Source organism: Gymnodraco acuticeps, unplaced genomic scaffold (assembly GCF_902827175.1).
Source record: "Gymnodraco acuticeps unplaced genomic scaffold, fGymAcu1.1, whole genome shotgun sequence".
Lineage (NCBI taxonomy): Eukaryota > Metazoa > Chordata > Actinopteri > Perciformes > Bathydraconidae > Gymnodraco > Gymnodraco acuticeps.
This window is the reverse complement of record NW_022990274.1, coordinates 5,036,959-5,048,722: the sequence shown is the minus strand read 5'-3', so window position 1 is coordinate 5,048,722 and position 11,764 is coordinate 5,036,959. Positions and strand designations below refer to the sequence as shown.

At 41.7% G+C, this 11,764-nt stretch overlaps 1 protein-coding gene across 5 annotated transcripts in view; it reads left to right on the top strand.

Annotated features, from left to right (window-relative positions):
• The first annotated feature begins 4,020 nt into the window (after positions 1-4,020).
• LOC117549503 (poly(rC)-binding protein 3-like) overlaps positions 4,021-11,764 on the top strand; it is a 123,315-nt gene continuing 115,571 nt past the window's right edge. For 2 of the 5 annotated variants that reach the window (XM_034221488.1, XM_034221489.1), the window contains exon 1: positions 4,026-4,377. The gene's annotated coding sequence lies outside the window, so the exon portion shown is untranslated. Of the gene's footprint in view, positions 4,378-11,764 lie in introns of all 5 variants that reach the window. The other 3 variants (XM_034221487.1, XM_034221486.1, XM_034221490.1) reach the window with 2 other exon arrangements.

Genomic DNA, 11,764 nt, shown 5'->3' with positions numbered 1-11,764 from the left:
TGTGATTGGATGTTGGAGTGGCAGTGCGAGAAGTTTACACGGAGCGTCAAACAGCACTTTGAAATGGAATGAATCCCATCGATGGCACACTAACCAAAACAGGAATCGAACGTGTATTTAAAAGAAGACCTTAACCTAAAGTATTATTTAATGTTTAAATAAAACCTAATTAGTTTGTCTGTTTTGCACATCCTCCTATTAATATCTTTGTACATCCGGCACTAAACTGTTTTATTATAGATATCATTTACAGTATCTTCTTGATATGTTCTATTCTATATTTCTATCATTTCATTTCAAACCTTTATTTAACCAGATTGGTCCCTTGAGATCATAGATCTATTTTTCAAGGGAGACCTGCAGCAATTAGGTTCCACATGAAACATAAAACAACATGGCTCTGGTGTCTTTTTAGCTTTTGAAAAGAGCATTACCTTGGTTTTATCACCATTTAAAAGAAGCTTAAGCTCAGAGAGCTGAGTCTGAATAATGTTAAAAACAGTCTGTAATTTAACAACAGCTTCCTTAATGGAGGGACCTGCACAGTACATCACGGTATCGTCCGCATAAAAATGTAAAGTAGCTTCATCCACATTTTCACCTAAACTGTTGATATATATGGAGAATAAAAGTTGACCTTCTACTTTCCTCCTATTTTGTATGTACTCTTAATATTTAAATGTTTTCATAAAATATAACACATTCAAAAGTGCTTTACAAAAATGAAAGACATTAAGAAAAAGGCATTTTAAACAGTCAGCAACACAATCTACCTGCATTGCATTACTCTAAACGTGTAATAACGTGCTTTAACCAGTAGGGGGTTTGGGTTAAAAAGCTGTCAAGTTTACAGTGTTAACAAAATAAAATATACTGCTGTTTCTGGTTTAGTTTAAGACGGATATATTTAGTTATTGTTTTGATATTTGTAACACAAAAGCGATGGAAAAAACCCACAGCAACACAGACAAGATTGTCTTAACATGACCCAGAGGTCTAGTAGTTAATAAAAAACAATAATATCAAAACTAAATATTACTACTAACTTTATTGTGAAATTAAAACAGTAAAATAATAGTTTCTATTCTGAGGCCCGATCTCTGTAGATAAATAAAGTACAACGACAGATGTGTAATATTTAATGTAGCCGAACCATTTATTACAATGCATTCATGTGATGACTTTCAAAGAGTAAAGCAAGCACTGCTGAATAAAGAATGATTTTATCTTTTACGAAACGTTTTTTTCCATATAGAATGCAGTTGGAGGTCAACCAATCACAGAGCTTGAGGACTAATCACGGGGTTTGTGAAGCAAAGCACATGGTGTAGTCCCAAACGATAGCTGAGGATTCTGGGTAGTGTATTGTCTTCTGCCATCCTAAACTCCGAACAAATATTTCTTTCTCCGAATCGAAGGGGAAAAATATAAAAGCATTGCACACAATTTAAACCAATCAATGTTGTGTAATTAACAAGGATAATCTGGTGTTTTTTAGTTGATGAGTAGTGCAGATATCACTGTACAATCAATCGACAGTAAGGAGAATACTTACTTCCGGGTGTAAAATCCTCCGTTATCCAATGGGAATGGACGCTCACATTGTCTTTAACTGCCATCGACATGGACCGATACGGTGCTTCCATGAGCGTCAAATACCGCTGACGATGGGAATACATTGCAATCAGTTGAAAGCTCTTTGCATCCGTTTATGAAGCTGAATGAGACTCGGCGCGTCACAACTGCACGCCACGGGACCCTGACCAAGCGTCGCTCCTGGACGTTCAGGGAGTGCGTTTCAATGCACATGGAACCACAACTATTGGCTGACTTTCAATATGGACGCCACTTGATTGGCAGCCAAAAAGAGGAAGGTCAGTTGAATACGTTTTGGACACTGTTGACGGTAGCTTAGTTATAAAATAACGATAACCCTGCAGAGTGGGCAGAATGATTAGCTAATTGCTATAGCTACGCCGTGTGAAATTGCACTATTGTCATTTTCAACTTGACACTCAGAACATCAATTTCCGGCAATGGCTCAGTCATTAGGGGCTTGGACTGTGAGCTTTAGGGTCGCCGGTTCAAGTCCCCGAACAGACTTACAGTATGGAGTGTGGACTGCTACTTGGAGAGGTCCCAGTTCACCTCCTGGGCCCTGCCATGGTGCCCTTGAGCAAGGCACCGGACACCCCCCCCCACTCCCATTGCTCCCTGGGCGCTGTGCAATAGCTGCCCACTGCTCCTAGTACTAGGATGGGTTAAAAGCAGAGGCCACATTTCACTGTGTGTGCTGTGTGCTCTGCATGTGTGACCATTACAGAGGGGTTCATCCCTCCCAATTCTTCTTCTTTCAAACGGAGGAAAATCCGCACTTCGTCAGTTGAACGCCGTAGTGGACGCCAAGGTGCGTTAGCTTTAGGTTGGTGCAGAATGCCCCAATTTAGTGCTTCTAACAATTATCTTTGACCAATTGGTTGTATGGAGTGTTTTAACTCCATCTTCTAGTTTCGACTCAGTAGCTCACTAGGAACCGAAAAAAGTACAAGGTAACCTGTACCATGAAGTCTAGACAAGGCAGTAGAATGAGAAGATAACATAATACAGCGAGAGCAATTTTCCATACGTACACACATTCACTGTTTGAATATGGAAAAAGGGCTACAGACATTGTAAGCCTGTTCCATAGACTGTATATATAAAGGCCTGTTCAGATAAAAGTGCTGAGGGATCTTGAGCAGAGGAAGAGGACTTGGCAGAAAACAATGACTTCCCTGTTTATAATTGTTTCCTGGAAACCCCAGTCTGACTGCTGGGTGTCTGCAACACATCCAGGTTAGGTGAATTGAAACGCTAAGTGCCCAAAGAGTTGAGATGTGTGTTGGCTCTGTGACAGATTTGCTTCCTTTCCGGGGCATAGACCAGCTTCTTTACCAAGGCATGCTGGGACAGGCATTGCACAAGAGAGAGATGGATCATTTTCCTTGGGACTTCTTACTTTTCGCAGTCGAGCCAAGTGGTTGATAAAGCTTGTGAAAGTCATAGGAATAAAACCCTGAGTTTCACAAACCCTGCATCCCCCTCTTACAGCTGGCGGCCCTTGAGAATCACAAAATCTACCTTTCAGCAAGTCGCCTAGCTGTGTTTGCTGACAACAAAAAAAAGAGAATGGAAAAGAACGGCTGCTTTGTTTGCACAGTGCTTGACGTTCCGATATAACTGGTGTTTCCTTCACTTCCCTGTGCAGAAGGAGCAGTGCGATGGGGATGTGCCTTTCATTCCTCAAACTGACAGTTCACCATTGATCATTTATCAAGCTGGGTGCTTGCCACAGCTATTGATTGAATGGAGTGGGTGGGTGGGGGTTGGGGGGAGGGAATAAAATAAGACTTGTGGAAGTGAAGTACGCTCCTTAGTGAACACACAAGCAACAGCGCCTGATGAAATTCAACACTTTGTTCTCCACTCAGTGTTGTTGATGAGTGCCTGTATGAGAAGGCAGAGTGTAAATGTACGTGGCAGAAGGGAATTGATTATGTGGGAGTGTGTGTGTGTGTGTGTGTGTGTGTGTGTGTGTGAGTGAGTGAGAGAGAGAGAGTCTGTGAATCTGAAAGCATGCCCACGTTTGTCATCATGACGTCCTGCCTTTTTGCATGTGTGGCTCATTCTGACTTCTTAAACTCCAACAGACTGAAGCCTCTTGTGTTCTGCGTGGCGGCAAAGGTCTGCAGAGGAGCATGCTGGGATATTGTGCCCGGCTTAAGTGTTCCAGAATCGAATCACTCTAATGTGTGTTGCAGCTCTAAATCTCCCTCACTGGGCTGCACTGCAACGCTTCAGAAAAAAGGGGGAAGATTTTCACGACTCCTTCCATATTGTAATTATTCCAACTGGATATGAGCTATTGCACTTATTGGCTGGGGCAAGACACCGGCTGTTCCGCCTCTGATTGGCTGCCTGGACACCTCTGAGCCTCCTCCCATTGGCTGCCCCGAGGAGAGTGGGAGGAGTGCTCCATCCTCCCCCTGTGGCAGAGCGTGTAAATGTAAAGACTCTTTCTCTGCCTATTATCTGAGTGACTCGGGGTTTTGGTGTCTGCCTCCGAGCGCGTGTGTGTGTGTGTGTGTTGGAGGGAGAAAAGAGATAAAGAGAGAGAGAGTAAGGGAGAGAGAGGCAAGCCGCGTTTCTTCTCCCCGTCTCCCTGCTCCCCGTCTCCCTGCTCCCTGTCACTCCATCCTTCCTCCCCTCTCCTGGACCACCCTACAGCCCTGCTTCCAGCCGGACCGGGACCCCCCCCCCCCCTACCACCCAGACCGCCCCGGGACCCTTTGACTCTCCTCACTTCTCCGTCCCACCAACAAAAAAACCTCTAAGCAGGTAAGACTCTGCTTATTTCCTTTACAAAGTACTTCCCGCTTCTTCTTCTTCTGCTCTTGTTGTTGTTTTCTGTACACTCTCTATCCTCTCCGCTGTTCCTGTACGTTTCAAGTTTTCCCCGCAGCTATGAGAAAGTGGCATAGTTGTAGGAGATGATATCAGCGAGGTCACCATCATTTTCTCCTGATATTCTGCTCTGATATCAACTTCCCCCTCCTTCCTCTCGCTCTACCCCACAATCTTTTGCCATCTCATACCCTCGGGGTTTAACCATGTGCAAATTCAAAGGCAAAGCTAGTGTTTTTGTTATTTCCGTGTCCACCCCGGAGCACAAGAGACGAAGACAACCTGCTGCGTTTTGGTTACGGAAAACGCATCTCTAATTGATTTCTGGAAAAAGTGTTTATGTTAGTTGCTGATGGCTATTTATAGGTGCTGACGCGCCAGGCACACGTGCTTTCCTTAAGCCACTTCCCTAATGTCAGGACAAAACACAGGACTGTCCAGCGGCTGCAGAACGCATGACATTGCACAAAGTGTAATGACTTTAAGAGGCAGCGACTTGCTTGATTGAATCAAGCAATCTCGCCAGCAAGAGAACTCCGATATTAACATGCCCCATAAAGCATTCCTGGCAACAGCAATAGGAGACGAAAAAAACCTGCTTAGTTCTCCATCCGCACATCCTGTACTTTACCAGGAAGTGGAGTGTGTGTGTGTGTGGGTGTGTGTGTGTGTGTGTGTGTGTGTGTGTGTGTGTGTGTGTGTGTGTGTGTGTGTGTGTGTGTGTGTGTGTGTGTGTGTGTGTGTGTGTGTATGTGTGAGGAAGACATAGATACTGCTAAAGTGCTTTAGACATCAATAGTGCCAGCATGGACTTTTTACAGCCACTACATCATATCTGAAAATTGGACCTTACAAGAATGTCAACAACAGAGGAAATGCTGCCCGCGCTGCGGTGATTTGTTTCTTCTGGATTTTCTTTTAGCAAAGTTGGACAACAAATCTGATGTTTTTAATCCTTTAATTCTTAAGTAGCCCCTCAATGCCAAAAGGTAGTTGCAAGCTTGTGAATACTCAATTTAAAAGACACAACCTCATTGCAATCAAGCCACTTAGGTATTCTGCTATACTGAATGAATCTACATGTGTATGTTATCATGCAATAGTATTACTTTTTTTTTGCGTTACTTAAACAACTTAAAAAACTCAAAACTGACCTATTCTATCATATCATTTGACTTTTCCTTTTCTAATGTGACAAGCATCTTGGGAATGAGGGTCTTCCCAATAGGGCTGTCTTCAGGTGGATAGCTTTCAACTGAAATGCTTTTATTGTGAAAAAACAGAAATCCTCCATAAAATTGTACTTCGAACATCACTTTGATTTAGCATAATATGTTGTTTTAGATTATAAATATCCAATCCAACTTTATTTATATAGCACTTTAAAACCTCCAGACCAAAGTGCTGTGCAGAGATGTATTTGTCAGTGAGGAGGATGTGTAAAATTGCATATCTTTTCTTTATGAAAAAACGAGCAGATGTGTGTCTGCCCTATCCCTAAGATGCTCCAGGCCAAATGCTGAAGACAGAAATGCTCATCCTCCACTAATTTCCGTGTACCAGATAAGAAAAGCATGTTGAAAGAAGGTCTTTCATTCTTATTAGTCTCCAGGCTGCATGCAAAGTTATACTGAACACAAACTAAATTGAGTTTTTAAATATGCATCACCAATTAAAGTTACTTGGCAGATAGATTTTAGTGTCTTACGTCAAGCACTCAGCTTTTTTTCTTGAATAAGTTATTTTCATGAATGAACGGATGACGTAGGAACAATGATTTCACAGTTTTTGACTAAAGGTCTTCCCCTCTTACACAAAGAAATACGTTCTTAAAGGACATTTAATGTCACAAACCTTATCCATTTTCAGAAATTGAAAAATATCTTTCAAATCAGATAAAATGACAAAGTCCATGTCAATGAGAGAAGCAAAGAACAATACAGGTAAAAAGGGGCTTGGTTCTTTCTTCCCCATGTGAGCTGCGCAGCCATATTTAATGCACTTACTGCACGTCAACTCTTCCAGTGCAAGCGCTCATAAGAATGCAATGCATAAAACCGCATGTACAATGACATATTTATGAGCCTCGCTGATGTGTTTGAACACTCCTGCTCGTGCACTCCCCTGCCTTCATAAGCCCCTGCTTTAAGCCTGAAGTTGAGCTGTGTTGGGGGGTGCAGACAGTGAGTGTGGCTCACCGTGTCACAGCGCTTTTACACCTCCACGTCACATCATGCCACATGTCAGTTTGGGGGCGAAGGTGTTGTGAAGCTTTGGGAATTGATTTGAGCACAACACAAGAGTGAAGGTGTCGAAGTGGCAGTATGGGAAATGTGAGCGGACAGGCATCACTTTTCTAATGATGTCAGCAAGGACAAATGCTAGCGTGAAAGTAAGGATGGCATACAGGGTTTGGAAAAAACAACTGGTAATGACATTGAAATTGCGGTATGGTTTGCGATAATTGAGGGTTTGACCATTTTGAACAATATTCACATTATGATTAGGAAGTATATTAAAACCATCCATTTGTGATCCTTTTGAGAGGATCCGTACCAATCAATGATTTTTTATCAGGTCTGCAAAGTCAAATGTGTAGGTCGGGACTTCCCCAGCAGCATCACACTACTCAGAATATTTGATAGATTTTGCTCCGATGTGTTTTTACACTAATCCATAGACATGTTTGATTCATTGTGCTGCCCTAATAGCACTCAACTCACTGGTTGATCATAGTTATTCATCCTCAGTCATTATGCATGAAAACTAGGGCTGCACGATGTTGTGACGATAATCGCGTTATGCGCATGACTTCGCAAGATGTGCAATTTTTTTTTCTTTATTATTATTATTATTATTATTATTTTGCTGCTTGCTACAAAAGGAAAACGTGCGCGTGTCATGTCAGGGGTGCTTGAGTGAGTGACATGCAGGCTCTGCATGCACAGCAAACCACCAATCACAACCATTCTTGATCAGATCACAGCAGGATAACCGAGCTAGCTCAGCTAGTTGCTCTGATAACTTCAGATCCAGAAAATCCTTCATCCGGTTCAATATTGTTAAAAAAATACCAATTGTATAGCATCAAAGTTCAAGAAAGGGTGGTTTGCGGACAAAAAAAACAGTCTTTTCTTCAATTCCTGTATTTTTTTCATATCGCAATATATATCGCAGGGGAAGAAAATATCGCAATGTCAGTGTTTTCCAATATTGTGCAGCCCTATCCTCTAAGTGCCTTCCTAAATAGTGTATTTTCAATGTGTTCCTGTCATTTGGAACAAGCGCACTACACAAAGAGGGATCCATGTATCCTTATATTCAGTAAGCCTTGCTTCCTTCCATGTAAAGCCAATGCTCTGCAAGCAGCTGGCCCTTTGTGCCTTGGCCCTTCGAGCCGTTCCGGATCTCCCGCTGGCCTGGCTCATGGGCACAGAGTGTGCCGGGGGTTGCTGGTAGGCTCTGGCTCAATGTGAGAAAGGCCACTGAGACTGACTGGCTGCCGTCTTGGTAGCTGTGACAGAATGATGGAGGGCGGATGGACGCAGACAAAAAAGGGGCTGCACAGGAATGACTATGTTTGTCTGCTTGGTGCTGACTCCTCAGCTCATATCATGGACCAACCTTTTGACATATAGAAATGACAGGGAATGACTTCGAAGGGCAAAATCAAGTTTATGGCTGAAAACAAAATACAAATGTTTTAACTGACGTGTTACGCTTAGTGTACACCTACATTGTTGATCAATACCCTAAGATAGCAAAATGTGTCCAAACAAAACATAAATGAAACACTACAGCCTGACGTGAACACACAATCTCTTATTATCTATATGACAACGCTCTGTATGGTGGTAGGAAGACCATTTATAGCATGCAAGTTATATGTTAAAGGCTGATTCTTTTGAATATAACAAATAGATGTATTAGCTTTTTCTCTTTGACTGTAAGAACATTTAAATGTAGAACACAGATTAAGAAAAGCAAAATCATGGCTTTGTTTGCCATGATTCCACACTACACTGACTTGATCTTTTTTATGTAATTGTCTTTATTGTTCTTTCTTGCTGGATATTGTTGTTGATCATTAAGATGTATTTAACATCTAGTATATTAAGTACATTTTAAACAACATACTGTATCTAAGAGTTATTGTCAAATAGTTATTTCAACTGGCAGATGCTGTAGCTGCCTTCCATCTCTTTGTTTCCCTTTCCTTAGCTCTTTTGGTGTCAAAGCTATCACATGAAGCGGCACAAACTTCACAGTTTGAACAAATGTCTGTGCTTTCAGAAACCTATTGGGAGACACACTTCTGACTTTGCACTAAGGCAATATTTAGACCGTCTTTATCACATCTAGCTTAAGTGTTTTAGACACGTTGCTTGAGCATGCATTTACAGATTGCTGCAGCCATTGGAAGATCCTGTAAATGAATGTGTCACTCTGGTTTCTACATTATACATCTGACATGTGAAATGTGATTCCATGATTAACAACAGCACAGCACAACATGTAAGGGCTTTTAATTGAGTGTAACAGGAATTCAATTACAAAGCTTCACAACCTGTAGTTAAGGCTAGATTAAGACCTCCATGGAACATTTCAATGTGTAAGGTCAAAGGCTCCCCCTCCCCTCCACCTTCAACAACCACACCATCATAATCTTAAAGAGGCCTTATTATGCTTTTGGGGGTTTTCCCTTTCATGAGGTGTTCTATAGGTTTGTGTGCATGTGAATGGTCTGCGAAGGCTGCCCCTGTGACATGTCTCCATGCTGTCATGTTGAAAAAGCTCTTTTCTCATACTGCCTGTGCTGCAGCACCTCTTTTCCCCCTCTGTCTGAAACCAGAGCCCAGTCTGCTCTGATTGGTTAGCTGGCCGACTTTGTTGTGATTGGTCAACTGCTTCAATATGTCCTGCCCCATAGCAAATGACTACAATGTGTTGGGGGATTAGCCAATAAAATAAGTAAGTCCAATGGACTTGAAAGGGAAAACCCCAAAAAGCATAATAGGGCCGCTTTCACAATAACAAAACATACTTTACAAAAACGCGAAGAAATTGTATGATATTTGTCTGTCATACTAAATATAATCTTTAGACATAAATAAGGTGAACATAAAATCAGTTGAAACATAAATTAATCTCCATATACCCGTAAACTTCTATGTTTAGTCCCCTACTTTACAGCAGAAATACAGACGTTTACAAACTGCTATAAAAAAAGATCTCGATTGCTTTTCCCCGTTATGCCAACTGTAAGGGAATATATTTTCAGTCTTGCTCTAAATCACCCATTTTAATCACTTTAAGGCTTAAAGTTATGCATAATTAGGAGTGTGGCCACTTTGAGTGACAGCGTGATACAGTCACAGGCTGCTAGCCGAAGCTGTCTGCTCTGCTGTCCGTCACCCTGGCCGGCCTCAATTTAATCTACCCATTTGCCAATTTTGAGATTAGCCCGAAGTTAGCCAAAATAGTGACAGTCAGAGCATCTGAAAAATATTTGTTTCACAACGGCTCTTGAGAAACGTATGGGTGAGGTTAGGAGAACACGTCCAATCTTTTGTACCGTCAACACTAGAAATCAATCCCAGGGTCAACACACAGCTGGCACTCCTGCTGTTTTCTACCACGTTTTTGATTGGTTAGCAGCTCTACTGTCACTGAGCTAGGCTGTAAACCTAAAACACAATCAATCTTCTGTCATAATGCATAACACAATGCATTGGGTGGTGGCTGTAAGCCATTGCCAAAGTCTGAAATTAAACATGGCAGCTTTTAAAAGTTGAAGCTATTGGGGAGAATTATGATCGGAGGGCCTTTTTGTCTCTGCGCAGAGCCACCGGCTGATGTAATTTAAGCCGGTGAAAGGTTGCGGGATCAATCAGAGAGGATGAAGAGTCGGGAGAGGAAAAATGGAAGAGGGTGTGGGGGTTGAGGAGGGAAAGGTGGAGCAGGAGCGGGGCTTTAGTCTTCCCTGCTGCTTTCCTAGCATCTCTCTGGGAGGGGAAGTATGGTCATAAATAGGCAGCCCCCTGTGCTACGGCTATTTGTACCCCCGCTAATGCAGGGGGGTTTGAAGAATCGGCTCGAGTGGTGAAGTGACGAGAAAATGTTATTGTTGGCTTGCAGTTAAGAGAGCTGTAGTGATCAAAGAAGTATCCATGGAGATGAGTTGTAGCAAAATTAGCCTTGTGTTCTTTCCTTATTGAATTTGACCTCGAGCGGGGTCGATTATGATTTAATCTGACATGTGTTGAAGCCTTTGTGTAGGATCAACTTCCACACAGTAGATTAAGATGTTTTAAGGTTGTGTCTGAGGTCACAAGTTCAACTGCAGGGCAATGTTTCTGCCTTCATTATCTTTCCTATTAGGGAACACAGTCATCTTTGTGCGGCGTATTTTATTCCTGGTTACAACAACAGGAAAGGTGTGACGGTTTCCCATGAATTCTGTGAAAACAGCATGATGGTAAAAACATGCGCTCACGGAAACCAATGGAGTAGAATTTAATTGAGTTTTCTCACAAGAGAAAATGAAATGAAGAATGCGTTGGAAGAATCAGGCGGTAGTTTGACATTTGATAAGCGGAAAGAAAAAGAGAGCTCAGATAATGGTCATGCCGATATGGAATTTTAGGCTTTACTTCGGAAGATACAGTATGGGTTTCATTTCAACCAAGGCCATGAATTATTCTACCAATAGTTTAATCTTTCCATGACCAAATATACCTAAATAAAAGCAATTTTTCATATTTTCTAATAACCAAAGATCTTTGATTGTAACTTGAAACCTTTTGATGTAAAATATAATGCATTCAGCCTAATCTGTTTGACAGTAATCCAGCTAGTGATTGAGAAGCATGCACATAATTGTTGTGTCTGTAACATGTAAGGTAATTAATTATTCAAAGGCCTGCGTAGGACTGTTTTTTAATTCCTGCACCCACCTGCGCACCCATCACTTGAGCCCACCCCCGCCCATCCCTGCAGAGATCCAACCTGTCTGCAACACTGTTTGGCAAATTTGTCTGCTGCAGGCAACATAAGACAAGAGACCCCGACAGATTGTGGATGTTTGTACTCTTCATACCTCCTGCTTATTTATATACTATGCGTGTGTTTCACCATGTGTTAAGAATGCTTGATTTTGACTAAAAATATATAATCTCAATCTTATTAAATCAGATCATAATGATTGAGAACAATTATTAAATGAATTTGGATGCATTTAAAAATAAATGTTGTATTCTTTATAATAAGCTGGTCACTGCAGACTTAGGAGGCATGATCAATGTGCACTTCTAAATAACTT